The sequence below is a fragment of the Triticum urartu genome, chromosome 6A, assembly GCF_056163025.1.
Source record: "Triticum urartu cultivar PI428250 chromosome 6A, HENAU_Tu73, whole genome shotgun sequence".
Lineage (NCBI taxonomy): Eukaryota > Viridiplantae > Streptophyta > Magnoliopsida > Poales > Poaceae > Triticum > Triticum urartu.
In genome coordinates, this window is record NC_141878.1 from 161,210,691 (window position 1) to 161,226,981 (window position 16,291).

Consider the following 16,291-nt stretch of genomic DNA (forward strand, 5'->3'; position numbering starts at 1 on the left):
GATTTGGAATTTGTTAGAATGCTCTAAGTGCTTCTCTTATATCTTTTGAGTTATATAATTTTGCTCTAGTGCTTCACTTATATTTTTTAGAGCACCGTGGTGGATTTGTTTTATAGAAACTATTGATCTCTCATGCTTCACTTAGATTATTTTGAGAGTCTTAAATAGCATGGTAATTTTCTTAAAATCATAATATGCCTGGTATACAAGATTAATAATAAAACTTTCTTATGTGTGTGTTGAATACTATGATAAGTTTGATACTTGATAATTGTTTTGTGATATGAAGATGGTAATATTAAAGTTGTTCTAGTTGAGTAGTTGTGGATTTGAGAAATACTTGTGTTGAAGTTTGTGATTTCCATAGCATGCACGTATGGTGAACCGTTATGTGATGAACTCAGAGCATGATTTATTTATTGATTGTCTTCCTTATGAGTGGCGGTCGGGGACGAGCAATGGTCTTTTCCTACCAATCTATCCCCCTAGGAGCATGTGCGTAATACTTTGCTTTGATAACTTGTAGATTTTTGCAATAAGTATATGAGTTCTTTATGACTAATGTTGAGCCCATGGATTATACGCACTCTCACCCTTCCACCTTTGCTAGCCTCCCTAATACCGCGCACCTTTCGCCAGTACCATACACCCACCATATACCTTCCTCAAAACAGCCGCCATACCTACCTATTATGGCATTTCCATAGCCATTCCGAGATATATTTCCATGCAACTTTCCACCATTCTGTTTATTATGACACACTCCATCATTGTCATATTGCTTAGCATGATCATGTAGTCGACATCGTATTTGTGGCAAAGCCACCATTCATAATTCTTTCATACATGTCACTCATGAGTCATTGCATATCCCGGTATACCGCCGGAGGCATTCATATAGAGTCATATTGTGTTCTAAGTATCGAGTTGTAATTGTTGAGTTGTAAGAAAAATAAAAGTGTGATGATCATCATTTTTAGAGCATTGTCCCAGTGAGGAAAGGATGATGGAGACTATGATTCCCCCACAAGTCGGGATGAGACTCCGGACGAAAAAAAAGAAAAGAGGCCATAAAAAAGAGAAAAGGCCCAAATAAAAAAATGAGAGAAAAAGAGAGAAGGGACAATGTTACTATCCTTTTTACCACACTTGTGCTTCAAAGTAGCACCATGATATTCATGATAGAGAGTCTCCTATGTTATAACTTTCATATACTAGTGGGAATTTTTCATTATAGAACTTCGCTTGTATATTCCAATGATGGGCTTCCTCAAATTTCCCTAGGTCTTCATGAGCAAGCAAGTTGGATGCACACCCACTTAGTTTCTTTTTGAGCTTTAATATACTTATAGCTCTAGTGCATCCGTTGCATGGCAGTCCCTACTCACTCACATTGATATCTATTGATGGGCATCTCCATAGCCCGTTGATACGCCTAGTTGATGTGAGACTATCTTCTCCATTTTTGTCTTCTCCACAACCACCATTCTATTCCACCTAAGTGTTATGTCCATGGCTCACGCTCATGTATTGCATGAAAATTGAAAAAGTTTTGAGAATGTCAAAAGTATGAAACAATTGCTTGGCTTGTCATCGGGGTTGTGCATAATTTAAATATTTTGTGTGGTGAAGATACAGCATAGCCAGACTATATGATTTTGTAGGGTTAACTTTCTTTAGCCATGTTATTTTGAGAAGACATAATTGCTTAGTTAGTATGCTTGAAGTATTATTAGTTTTATGTCAATATGAACGTTTATCTTGAATCTTTCGGATCTGAATATTCATACCACAATTAAGAAGAGTTACATTAAAATTATGCCAAGTAGCACTCCGCATCAAAAATTCTGTTTTTATCATTTACCTACTCGAGGACGAGCAGGAATTAAGCTTGGGGATGCTTGATACGTCTCCAACGTACCTATAATTTTTGATTACTCCATGCTATATTATCTACTGTTTTGGACATTATTGGGCTTTATTATCTACTTTTATATTATTTTTGGGACTAACCTATTAACCGGAGGCCTAGCCCAGAATTGATGTTTTTTGCCTGTTTTAGGGTTTCAAAGAAAAGGAATATCATACGGAGTCCAAACGGAATGAAACCTTTGGGAACGTGATTTTCTCAATGAATAAGACCCAGGAGACTTGGACCCTACGTCAAGGCACAAAAGAGGAGGCCACGAGGTAGGGGGCGCGCCTGCCTACCCCAGGCGCGCCCTCCACCCTCGTGGGCCCCCTGTTGCTCCACTGACGTACTCCTTCCTCCTATATATATCCACGTACCCCCAAACGATCAGATACGGAGCCAAAACCCTAATTCCACCGCCGTAACTTTCTGTATCCATGAGATCCCATCTTGGGGCCTATTCCGAAGCTCCGCCGGAGGGGGCATCGATCACAGAGGGCTTCTACATCAACACCATAGCCTCTCCGATGAAGTGTGAGTAGTTATCTCAGACCTACGGGTCCATAGTTAGTAGCTAGATGGCTTCTTCTCTCTTTTTGTATCTCAATACAATTTTCTCCCCCTCTCTTGTGGAGAACTATTCGATGTAATCTTCTTTTTGCGGTGTGTTTGTTGAGACCGATGAATTGTGGGTTTATGATCAAGTCTATCTATGAATAATATTTGAATCTTCTCTGAATTCTTTTATGTGAGATTGGTTATCTTTGCAAGTCTCTTCGAATTATTAGTTTGGTTTGGCCTACTAGATTGATCTTTCTTGCAATGGGAGAAGTGCTTAGCTTTGGGTTCAATCTTGCGGTGTCCTTTCCTAGTGACAGTAGGGGCAGCAAGGCACGTATTGTATTGTTGACATCGAGGATAACAAGATGGGTTTTTCTTCATATTGCATGAGTCTATCCCTCTACATCATGTCATCTTGCTTAAGGAGTACTCTGTTTTTAACTTAATACTCTAGATGCATGCTGGATAGCGGTCGATGAGTGGAGTAATAGTAGTAGATGCAGGCAGGAGTCGGTCTACTTGTCTCGGACGTGATGCCTATATACATCATCATACCTAGATATTCTCATAACTATGCTCAATTCTATCAATTGCTCAATAGTAATTTGTTCACCCACCGTAGAATACTTATGCTCTCGAGAGAAGCCACTAGTGAAACCTATGGCCCCCGGGTCTATCTTTATCATATTGATCTCCTACTACTTAGTTATTTCCTTTGCTATTTCCTTTGCCTTTATTTTACTTTGCATCTTTATCATAAAAATACCAAAAATATTATCTTATCATATCTATCAGATCTCACTCTCGTAAGTGGCCTTATAGGGATTGACAACCCCTATTTGCGTTGGTTGCGAGGATTTACTTGTTTTGTGAAGGTATGAGGGACTCGCGTGTAGCCTCTTACTGGATTGATACCTTGGTTCTCAAAAACTGAGGGAAATACTTACGCTACTTTGCTGCATCATCCCTTCCTCTTCAAGAAAACCAACGCAGTGCTCAAGAGGTAGCATCCACCGCCACGTCCTCCTCCTCGGCCGTAGCCCCGGTCGCCGCGCTCGAGGCATCGGCCGAAGCATCCTTCACGGACGGCTCGGAGCTCTTGACAGTCGCTGATGTTGTGGGTGTTCAGGTTATGGAAGGCGCAGATGGACGACTGCTCTTGGACGACTCTGGTTGGTCACTGCCACGCTTGGTGTCTGGTTTCGCTGGGAGCATGGCTGCTCCCTTGCACTTCACATCCTTGGGCTTGGCTTTCTTCTCCTCTGGATTTGCAGCAGGGAGCTTGAGGAGGGAGAGGCGCCCCTCTTCAGCACTTGCAAACTTGGTCGCGATGTTGAACAACTCCAGGGTTGTGCACAGCTATTCATGGATAGCGAGCTCTTCCTTCATGTTGACGTCGCGGATGCCATCAGAGAACGCAGAGATGAAGGCCTCGTCGGTCACCTTGGGGATCTTGATCCGTGCGCTATTGAAGCGATGTATGTACTTCTGCAGAGTCTCTCCTGGTTGCTGCTTGATGCGGCGCAGGTCGCCGGTGACGGGGGGGGCGGGCGGGAGTGCCCTGGAAGTTGGCGATGAAGCGGGTGCACATTTCGTCCCGGGAGGAGATTGAGCCCGGCAGTAGGTTCAGGAGCCAGGAGCGGGCGCCTTCCTTGAGAGCCATGGGAAACCAGTTCGCCATGACTTTCTCGTTGCCGTTGGCCGCTTCGATGCTCAACTCATAGAGGTGAAGGAACTCCTCGGGATTAGGGGTGCCGTTGTAGCGAGGAGGCATATCCGGCTTGAACTTGCCCGACCAGGCAACACTGCGCAGCTCAGGGGTGAAGGCGCGGTAGCCAACCATGGTCATCGGGACACGCCTTGGGGGTGGAGCTTGGTCTTGACGGGGTCCGGGCCCTGCCGCTACAGGTGGTGCATGGATTTGCCGCAGCAGCCAGTCCTGGCGCAATGGCACGAGGAGCGGCGGAGCGTTTTGTTGCGGTCGAGGGACGTCTTGACAATTCCCTTCCTCACGCATGGGTGCAGGATGAGGCGGTGAGAGGTACGGCGCAGGACAGCCCCCGGCGGCGCAGACTAACTCGGCGATGCGGTCGAGCCAGTCCTCCTAGAGGTCACCGACCGGGCGATAGTGCAGGAGCTCGTGTGCCATGAGGAGCGCGGCCCGCGCGTCCATGGCAAGGCGACGTGCATGGGAAGAAGAACCGGCTGGGGTCAGCGATGGAGTGGAGGTGTGGCCATCCCGCCGCACCGAGGGGTGCAGCGAGGATGCTTGTTGTTCGTTCCCCGCCAGGGCGGCGGCGGCATTGTCGGCGGGCGACGGGGAGCGGTGAGGTGGCCCGCCGACGGGAGCCGTAAGAGCGACGTGGGGGCGAGGGCAGCTTGGCGCTCAGCACGAGCGCGGCTCGCGTCTGCCATGAAGACGACGAAGCAACGGAGTGCGGGGTGACGGATAGAGGTTTCGGCGCACCACTACCTGGCACGCCAAATGTCGGATCTGGGGTTCTGGCAGACCCTTAAGGTTTGAACACTGGGGTGCGCGTGAAGGTTTTCTCCCTATCGATCCATGCCCTAGCTCTCTAAGATCTCGCAGACGAACACGATGAACTCTCAACACGGAAAGACAACAGATTTATACTTGTTCGGGCCACTGTAGTGGTGTAATACCCTACTCCAGTGTGGTGGTGGTGGATTGCCACTTGGGCTAATGATGAACAGTGCAAGGGGAAGAACAGCCTCCTGAGGTTGAGGTGTTCTTGTTCTTGGCGAACTTGTGTGTGGCCTTGGCGGGGTGGATCTGGTCCAAGATGATGTGTTCCCCCTCTACGGCGGTGGCTAGTCCTATTTATAGGGGACCTGGCCCTCTCCCCAAATATTGAGCGGGAAGGGAGCCAACAACAACCAATTTGAAAGGGGACATCTAATACAAGCTATCCTATTAAAAGGTGGTCTTCGCCTGCAAAAGGCTCTGGTGATGACGCCGTCTTGGGCTCCATGGTGACCTCCGCCTTGATGTCCTTCTGGTCTTGGTCTTGTTGCACCAATATGGAAACCTTTGCTTAATGCCTCGGTACTCCGCGTCTGCGCTTTCCCCCTTAGCACTAAAGAGGAAACAAGGACGTTGTGCGCGCTGGCACCCGCCTGGCGCCCGCCTGGTCTCGATCGTCATGGCTCACATCACGAGCACCTCGCGAGGTTTGCCTTGCCTTGATCTCTCCGCTCCTCGTGAGCCTGCCTGGCGAGGCCACTCTTGAGGAGGTCTTGCGTCGTCCGCCCCGCGAGGCTTGGCCCCTCGCGAGGGTCTTGAATGTCTTGTTGATGAAGATGGGTGTAGGATCGAAAGTATGTCTAGAGGGGCGAGATTAGACTACTTGACCAATTAAAAATCTATCCTTTTCCCAATTTTAGTCTTTGGCAGATTTTAGCTATCTTAGCACAATTCAAGCAATCTTAACACAATTCAAGCAAGCATGCAAAGAGTCTATGAGCAGCGGAAAGTAAAGCATGCAACTTGCAAGAATGTAAAGGGAAGGGTTTGGAGAATTCAAATGCAATTGGAGACACGGATGTTTTTGTCGTGGTTCCAATAGGTGGTGCTATCGTACATCCACGTTGATGGAGACTTCAACCCACGAAGGATAACGGTTGCGCGAGTCCACGGAGGGCTCCACCCACAAAGGGTCCACGAAGAAGCAACCTTTTCTATCCCAAAATGGCTATCGCCCACGAAGGACTTGCCTCACTAGCGGTAGATCTTCACGAAGTGGGCGATCTCCTTGCCCTTACAAACTCCTTGGTTCAACTCCACAATCTTTGTCAGAGGCTCCCAAGTGACACCTAGCCCATCTAGTAGACACCACTCTCCAAGAAATAACAAATGGTGTGTTGATGATGAACTCCTTGCTCTCGTGCTTCAAATGATAGCCTCCCCGACACTCAACTCTCTCTCACAGGATATCGATTTGGTGGAAAGAAGATTTGAGTGGAAAACAACTTGGGGAAGGCTAGAGATCAAGATTCATATGGTGGGAATGGAATATCTTGGCCTCAACACATGAGTAGGTGGTTCTCTCTCAGAAAATGTGTATTGGAAGTGTAGGTATGTTCTGATGGCTCTCTCCACGAATGAAGAGTGGTTGGAGGGTATATATAGCCTCCACACAAAAACTAACCGTTACACACAATTTACCAATCTCGGTGAGACCGAATTGAGAAACTCGGTCGGACCAATTTAGCAAACCTAGTGACCGTTAGGATTTTCTGTGGGACTGAGATGCAACTCGGTAGGACCGATATGGTTAGGGTTAGGGCATAACGTAATCTCGGTGTGACCGATTACACAAACTCGGTGGGACCGATTTTGGTAATAAGCTAACCAGAGAGTTGGTCAGGTAAACTCGGTGGGACCGATCGCTCATTTCGGTGGGACCGAAATGTTACAAAAGGGAAACAGAGAGTTTACATTGCAATCTCGGTGGGACCGATCGCTCATCTCGGTAGGACCGAAACGTTATGAAGGGAAACAGAGAGATTACAACCCCATCTCGGTGTGACCGAGATCCCTATCGGTGAGACCGATTAGCCTAGGGTTTGTGGCAGTGGCTATGACATCTGAACTCGGTGGCGCCGGATAGAAAAAATCGGTGGGGCCAAGTTTGAATTTTGGTTTAGGTCATATGTGGATGTGGGAAGGTAGTTGAGGGTTTTGGAGCATATCACTAAACACTATGAAGCAAGAACCTCATCAAGCAGCACCTCAACCCTCCTTGATAGTATTGGCTTTTCCTATAGACTCAATGTGATCTTGGATCACTAAAATATAAAATGTAGAGTCTTGAGCTTTGAGCTTGAGCCAATCTTTTTGTCCTTAGTATTTTGAGAGGTCCACTTTCCTCATCCATGCCATGCCATTCATTGAGCTTTTCCTGAAATATTAATCTTGGAATATCATTAGCTCAATGAGCTATATGTTGTTAGGAATTACCAAAACCACCTAGGGATAGTTGCACTTTCAATCTCCCCATTTTTGGTAATTGATGACAACATATAGATCAAAGCTTCGACAAATGATAATAAGAGTGAAAAACATTGTCGCTTTGAGAAGTATGTGAAAAGCAAGAGCTCCCCCTAAATTTGTGCATAGTTTATGATTTGCTTTGGACTGCAAATGCACAGAGAATTAGGCTCATGGGTTACTCTTCCATATCACATACATCTTGGTGGAGCGCTCAAAATGATAATAATTAAATACATGCACTCATCACCAAGCAAAGTGAATGATCATATAGGGATAAAATGATGATGTCATCCAGCAAGCATTAATGTAGCATATGTTCAAACACACATGATCATCCAAGTATCACACAGACCAAAAGTATCTCAAACAAGCAAAGCAAATAAAGTTCAACCACCAAAGCAAGAGAGAATAAAAAGCAACGCTCTCTCTCGAAGCCTATGATCTATACATTTTTCTCCCCCTTTGGCAACAAGTTACCAAAAAGTTCCTAGAAAATGCATAGCACTAAACCGTCTCTCAGGCTTGGTCTTCAGGTGGTGGTGTCCAGATAACTCCAAGAACGAAGGCTTCAGTCGATGTAGATGGAGCTGATGGAGTAGGTGCTGGAGCTGGTGGCACTGAAGCTGTAGCTGGTGTAGATGAAGTGGCTCTGGTGTCTGGAACAGGCACTACAGCAGACCTTTGAGCTCTAGGCACTCTGGCAAATGCATCAATGGTTGTCTTGCCCTTCCTCTCCTGCATATCATCCTGAAGTTGCTCCACAACATACTGGATCTCAGTTACCTTCACATCCAAGTCATAGAACTTCTGCTCCACGATCCTCTCCAAGCTCTCCTGGTTTTGAGTCATAGTGGCCAGTCCCTTCTCAATCCTCAGAGTGGAGGCAATCAAGTAGCCAAGCTGATCTTGCTTGCTCTTCAGAAGATACTGAGATGCTTCTTCAGTAGTTGGCATCCTTGCAGCCTTTTCAGCTTTTGCCTTCTCCTTCTTGGATTGTGCGTGCACAGAAGATGGTTCATTTTCATCCATCACCACAGTGTTGTCCTCAAATTCTTTGTAGATGGGCAGGTGCTCCTTGTCCAGCAGATATGTGCCAGTGACCATCTTGGAGTTAATCAACTCCTGGATCTATGGGGCATACCCACAACTCCTCTTCTCATCTGCAGCTGTCCTCTTTATGTTTTCCACTATTAGGCTCATGACTTTGAACTTCTGTGGGACATCAAAGATGTGAAGCAAGTTAATTGCATGGCCTCTGATCATCTTCTGATCACCTAACTTTGGCAAGAGAGTGTGCCTGAGGATCCACTTGATAGTTGGCAAGCCTGACAGAAGGTAATGTACAGATCCAAACTTGTGTGTCTCAAGAGCAGCATCTGGGATCTCCTTGTACATGCGTGCCATGGAGTTGTGATCCTTCTTCTTCTTGGCATAGACATCCAAGTCATCTTCACTCTCTTCTGGAGCATTGATCAATTTCGCCCATTCAGCAACCATGGACTGGTACCTAGTGCCTTCAGACATCTAGACAATCCTTCCATCTGGGTAGAAGTGAGCTGTGGAGTCAAACTGCATGATGAGCTCATCATTCCATTTTGTGAGCTTCTGAGCCACAAACTCATCAACTCCACATGCCTTGAAGCTGTCATATACACCAGGGAAGTGATTCTCATTTTCCTCAATGAATGTCCAATCGACCCATCTCATGTCACACACTATGGGCTTCTTGTCAAGCAAGATGGTCTCATAGAAGTCCTGCTGTTCCTTTGTATGGAACCTATAGTCCACAACAGTCCTTCTCCTGGTGGCATATGGATCAGACTCTCTCCATAGCCTTAGACCAGAGTCCTTCCTGACTTTCATGTTCTCTGCAACTGGATGAGCATCATTGTGGTCTGGAATTTTTGGCTTCAATTTCCTCAAGAAAATAGAATCATCTTCTTCTTCCATTGCAGCTTCAAGCATTGGGGCCTTGTTCTTCTCTGCAGCTGGAATGTTCCTGTTACTCCTTGGTGCAGTTTTGGGTTTTGGAGAAGCTGGCTTAGAAGCTTCTTTGGGCTTAGATGAAGCAGCCCCTGACCTTATGGCATCTCCCATAAGTTTATGTGCCTTAGGTGCTGGTGCAGCATCTTCTTCCTCTTCCTCTTCAGAGTCTCTCATGATTGAGGATCTCCGAAGCACTATGGCAGTGGTCTTTTTGACCCTCTCTTTCCTCTTCTTCCCTTCTACAGCAGCCTCTTTGGGTTCAGATTCTAAAGGTACTTGAGTAGAGGCTCTAGCTTTAGACATGGGAATTCTATTTGCACGTAATTTGGTCTTCATACCAGGCTTAGTTGCAGCAGCAGTGCTATATTCCTTCTTAACCACTTTCTTCTTGGAAGTGGCCTCATCCTCAACTACCACATAGTCTTCATCCTTAGATTCAGAAGTTTTCTTCTTTCTGGCCCTGGTGGCAGCCTTTGGCAGATTGCTTGGTGTGCTCCTGCTACCATCATCTGAGCTGCTAGAGGGACTAGTGCCCTCACTCAAGTGAACCTGCTCCTCTCACTTTTTCTGGCTGTCACTTTGATCAGACATATTGCAATCTCTGACAACTGATCCTGTGCATAGATTATAGATGAGGTAGAGTGGATGAGCATCACAAAATACAAATGTTTTTTGCAAAAAAATGAATCAAAAACTTAGTTTTAGTTTTCCTCAGAAAGCATTTCGGATCAACCGATTTGTAAACACGGTGATACCGAAGCAACTTTTGGAACCTAAACTAGTGAACTCGGTCAGACTAAGTCACAGTTCGGTGGCACCGAGACTGCTAGGGTTTCACATGGTCCTGAAATCGGTCACACCGATTTTCAATTCTCGGTCAGACCGAGAATCACATGTGCAATGGCCTGAGCCAAATCGGTGGTACCAAGTTCCACAACTCGGTTGGTCCGAGATGGTTTCGGCGGAAACCTAACCCTAAATTTTCAAATCATCTCTAATCTACAGAGTGTTTTGACTGTATAAGATAGTTCCAATCGTGGCAAGATTCATGGCGAACACAATGTGCTAGGAATCAGATAAGGATAACACAGTGATCAAGTTCATACCCTAGTTCGGCGATGAACTCACTACGGCGGCAATGGCGGGGATGATTCCCGTTGACGGCGGTGGAGACCAGCGGCAGGAGGCAACTGGCGACGAGGAGGACGATCCAGAGACCCTGGAGGCAAAGCGGGCTAAGCGCGGGCGAAAGAGTTCTGAGATAATTTCCAAAATTTTGCCTGTGGGTATATATAGCCCGACCCTATCGGTGTGACCGAGTGGAACAACTCGGTGGCACCGAGATTCACAACTGCAAGCAGTTAGTAAAACTCGGTGTGACCGAAAAGTTCGAATCGGTTGCACCGAGATTTAAAACCTAGATCGACTTAGTGATCTCAGTATGACCGAAATGGATGAATCGGTCAGACCGAAACACACAAAGAAGTTTTGGAAGTTTAAGTCTATGACGAATTGGGAACTCTGAGTGCTCCTCACACAGAGTGGTTCGAATCTGACTTGATCAAATTTTGTGATGTAGCATGAATAGAGTTTGAGATGAGAAAATCATAGATAGCTAGAGGAGGTTCTTAGGCATTCTTGTCCATCCACTTGGCCCAAAGAAAAGGAAACCAATCAATCAAAACAACAAGTGGATGTCCTCGAATGAGTAAATTATGCAACCAACATGCTCACACAATAAAATGACAAATGAAATATGTGGCAAAGCATGCACAAACAATTCTAGCATCTATCAAGCAATTGGCGATGACTAGGTCATCTATATATGAGTATATTGACTTAGGAGTCAAATGAGAACATTTGATCATAGGTCATACTCATCGTTTAAGCACAAGTGGGGTTACCACTTTTACATAAAGCATTTTTGTGTTCACACCATTAGAGTTCCTTTAACTCAATTGTTAGAGTAAAGCTCCCCCTAGATGTGAGATCCCCCCTAAGAGGGATGGACTAACCTTGGGTTTTGTCGATGATGACTTCATGTAGATGTTGAAGATGTGGATGCTCAATGTTGATGTAGATCATTTGGAGCTATCCTTTGGAGTGAGTTGCACTTTCAATACCTACACGGGTTAGTCCCACAAGGAACAAACAAGGATATCCATAGACATAGAGTGACGCACACACAAGATGATGTCTATGAAAGCTTTAGGTTACCTTGTCCCTTGTCTTACCAAAAAGAGGGTTTGTGACTCCTTGAACTAGTGCAAGATGTGGAAGTTGATTTCACTCTTTCTTGCCAAAATGATAACAGTGAAGTATGTTGGCGGAGTCACCCTCAAGAACTCTCTAGTTCTTCTTCTTCGGGATCCACACCATCTTGATGGGAATCCTCGGAGTTGTAGTTGTACTTGATGAAGTGGAACTTGATGTAGTGTTGGGAACCCACTTGACCAAGGCCTTAGGAGCTTCTTCAAATGCATCAATTTCCTCTTGAAGATTGTCCTTGCCTTTTTGCTTGTGGTCTTGTGGTGGAAGATCATCTTGAGCTTGTGTCCCTTGATTCTTCCAGTGCCTTCCTTGCTTGCGTACAATTTCCTCGAATTTCTTACTCCCGGCAAGGCTCCTGTAAACACCTTTCTCTATAATTCCCTTCAATAAGCTATTTTCTTGCTCAAGTGTAACTTGGCTAAGAGAATCATTAGTGGAATCAAGAGAACTACTAGAAGCAACAATATTGGATTTAGCATGATTATTGTTACTACTAGAAGAAGAATCCTTCTTGTTCTTGTTACTAGACTTGACTTGAGGCATGTAAGTGGATAAGAGTAAACTCTTGGCAATGTAAGAAGAACTTTTCTTGCGAAGATCATCATTGATTGCCTTTAAGAACTCATGCTCTTGCTCAAGGTTGAGCTTTCCAAAACGTAATTTCTCATGAGTCCTTAAAAGTTCTCGATGATCTCCTAAGATAGTTTCATGAGCTAACTTAAGAGTGTTTATTTCTTTAGTTAGAGACTCAATCTTCTCCTTATCATTGTCATTTGTTTCATCATAGTATTCATCACTATAGTTGTCAACAAGTAAATCATCATCACCTAACAAGTCATCTTCATCACTATTGAAATCAACATACTCGGGGTGTGATACCTTTGGACCTTTGGCCATGAAGCATCTTACAATTCCTTCATTTGGTGAATCAAATATGTCGTAGGAGTTGGTTGACACAAGTGCTAGACCGGCAACACCTTCATCTTGAGTATATTCGGAGTCGGAGTGATAGCTTCTCTCGGAGTCATTGTCGGAGTCGGAGCCGGATACCCATTCACCAACATGAGCTTGATGTCTTCGTTTTGTGTAGCTCCTTAATGACTTGTCCTTCCTTTCCGAATCCTTGCTTCTCTGAGAGGGTCTTCGTTCATATCGATTATCCCTACTCCTTCTCTCCCTTGATGGTGATTCTTCTCTTCTACTTCTTCTTTTGGGAGAATCTTCTCTTCTCTTGTGGGGAGCCGTACACTCATTGGAGTAGTGTCCGGGTCTTCCACAATTGCAGCAGTTTCGCTCTCGACTAGAAGATCTTTTGTCATTGTAGGACCTTGACTTGGAACTTCTCTCTTTGCTTCTATTCTTGTAGAATTTGTTGAAGTTCTTCACCATTAAGCTCAATTCTTCATTGAAGGTTTGTTTCTCACTTGATGATGTGGGGGCTTCACATGAGGCTTTGTAAGCACCACTTGACTTGTTATGGAGCTCCTCCTTATCCTTGAGTGACATCTCATGAGCAACAATTCTTCCAATGACTTCCGTTGGCTTGAGATATTTGTAATTTGGCATCATTTGGATCAATGTGCATACGGTATCGTATTTTCCATCCAAGGCTTTTAGGATCTTCTTGATGATGAATTTGTCGGTCATCTCTTCACTTCCTAAGCCGGCAATCTCATTTGTGATAAGAGCAAGCCTAGAGTACATTTCAGCGACACCTTCACCATCCTTCATTTTGAACTTGTCAAGTTGACTTTGAAGCACATCCAACTTGGATTCCTTGACGGAGTCGGTACCTTCATGCATGTCAATCAAAGTATCCCAAATTTCCTTTGCATTCTCAAGACGGCTGATTTTGTTGAATTCTTCGGGGCACAATCCGTTGAAGAGGATATCACAAGCTTGAGCATTTTATTGTAGCATCTTCAATTCTTCCGCGGAAGCTTCATGATTTGGTTCTCTCCCATCAAATAATTCACCTTGCAAGCCAACACACACAATAGCCCAGACAGCGGGGTTATGTCTAAGAATATGCATTTTCATCTTATGCTTCCAACAAGCAAAATTTGTACCATCACATTAAGGACCTCTACTGTGGTAATTTCCCTTGCTAGACGCCATACTCTCCTAGGTTGTGAAACCAAGGCTATGACCACCAAAACCTATGGAAATCAAAGCAAATGGAGACCAAAGCTCTGATACCACTTGTAGGATCGAAAGTATTTCTAGAGGGGGGTGATTAGACTACTTGACCAACTAAAAATCTATCCTTTTCCCAATTTTAGTCTTTGGCAGATTTTAGCTATGTTAGCACAAGTCAAGCAATCTTAACACAATTCAAGCAAGCAAGCAAAGAGTCTATGAGCAGCGGAAAGTAAAGCATGCAACTTGCAAGAATGTAAAGGGAAGGGTTTGGAGAATTCAAACGCAATTGGAGACACGGATGTTTTTGTCGTGGTTCCGATAGGTGGTGCTATCGTACATCCATGTTGATGGAGACTTCAACCCACGGAGGGTAATGGTTGTGCGAGTCCACGGAGGGCTCCACCCATGAAGGGTCCATGAAGAAGCAACCTTGTCTATCCCATCATGGCCATCGCCCATGAAGGACTTGCCTCACGAGTGGTAGATCTTCACGAAGTAGGCGATCTCCTTGCCCTTACAAACTCCTTGGTTCAACTCCACAATATTTGTCGGAGGCTCCCAAGTGACACCTAGCCAATCTAGGAGACACCACTCTCCAAGAAGTAAAAAAATGGTGTGTTGATGATGAACTCCTTGCTCTTGTGCTTCAAATGATAGTCTCCCCAACACTCAACTCTCTCTCACAGGATATGGATTTGGTGGAAAGAATATTTGAGTGGAAAGCAACTTGGGGAAGGCTAGAGATCAAGACTCATATGGTGGGAATGCAATATCTTGGCCTCAACACATGAGTAGGTGGTTCTCTATCAGAAAATGTGTATTGGAAGTGTAGGTATGTTCTGATGGCTCTCTCCACGAATGAAGAGTGGGTGGAGGGGTATATATAGCCTCCACACAAAAACTAACCGTTACACACAATTTACCAATCTCGGTGAGACCGAATTGAGAAACTCGGTCTGACCGATTTAGCAAACCTAGTGACTGTTAGGATTTTCGGTGGGACTGAGATGCAACTCGGTAGGACCGATATGGTTAGGGTTAGGGCATAACGTAATCTGGGTGTGACCGATTACACAAACTCAGTGGGACCGATTTTGGTAATAAGCTAACCAGAGAGTTGCTCAGGTACACTCGGTGGGACCGATCGCTCATTTCGGTGGGACCAAAATGTTACAAAAGGGAAACAGAGAGTTTACATTGCAATCTCGGTGGGACCGACTGCTCATCTCGGTAGGATCGAAACGTTACGAAGGGAAACAGAGAGATTACAACCCCATCTCGGTGTGACCAAGATCCCTATCGGTGAGACCTATTTGCCTAGGGTTTGTGGCAGTGGCTATGACATGTGAACTCGGTGGTGCCTGATAGAAAAAACCGGTGGGGCCGAGTTTGACTTTTGGTTTAGGTCATATGTGGATGTGGGAAGGTAGTTGAGGGTTTTGGAGCATATCACTAAGCACTATGAAGCAAGAACCTCATCAAGCAACACCTCATCCCTCCTTGATAGTATTGGCTTTTCCTATAGACTCAATGTGATTTTGGATCACTAAAATATAGAATGTAGAGTCTTGAGCTTTGAGCTTGAGCCAATCTTTTTGTCCTTAGTAATTTGAGGGGTCCACTTTCCTCATCCATGCGATGCCATTCATTGAGCTTTTCCTGAAATATTAATTTTGGAATATTATTAGCTCAATGAGCTATATGTTGTTAGGAATTACCAAAACCACCTAGGGATAGTTGCACTTTCAATGGGCCGTACGAACCTGCCAGCCCAGCCACGCCGTGGGCCGCAGGCAGGCAAGTCTTGGGACCCCCGTTCCCAGAACGCCGACAGCTTCCCCTTGGTGGCGGCTTTCTCCCCTTCCTCTAGGTGCGACGAGGAGGGGGAAGGAAGTCAGATGGAGGATCGACAGCAAGTGTGGGCAAGGAGGAAGAACAGTTGTTTGGCTTGCAGAGGAAGATGATGGGAGGGCGGAGCGGGCGATGAATGAGCAGTGCCCTTCCACGTTTTCCTCTCTTAAGGAAAGAGCGTGCGGGAGGGAGAGACTCTTCAGAAAGTTACTGTTCCACATTAACTGCTAAAGTCCTACTACCCCACGACCATGATAATTGCGTGAAGTGGATGTTGGATTGACTAGTTATCATGACAAACCACTGCACACGCAGCATCCTCTCGACCGGTGTCCATGCACTGTTTGGGGCCTAACCCAACGTGACCGGTGACACGTATGGCTCAGGCCCGGGGGCATATGTCGGGGTGCACAAACAGGGGTATATGTTTCCCCCTGACTTGTGCACGGACAGCAAGCTACCGACCCAGCGAAAGATTACAACATCCAAGACCAGACCAAGTAGAAGAGATCAACTCTTTGAGGAATCGAAGTGCGGATCGAGAAGAGCAATTC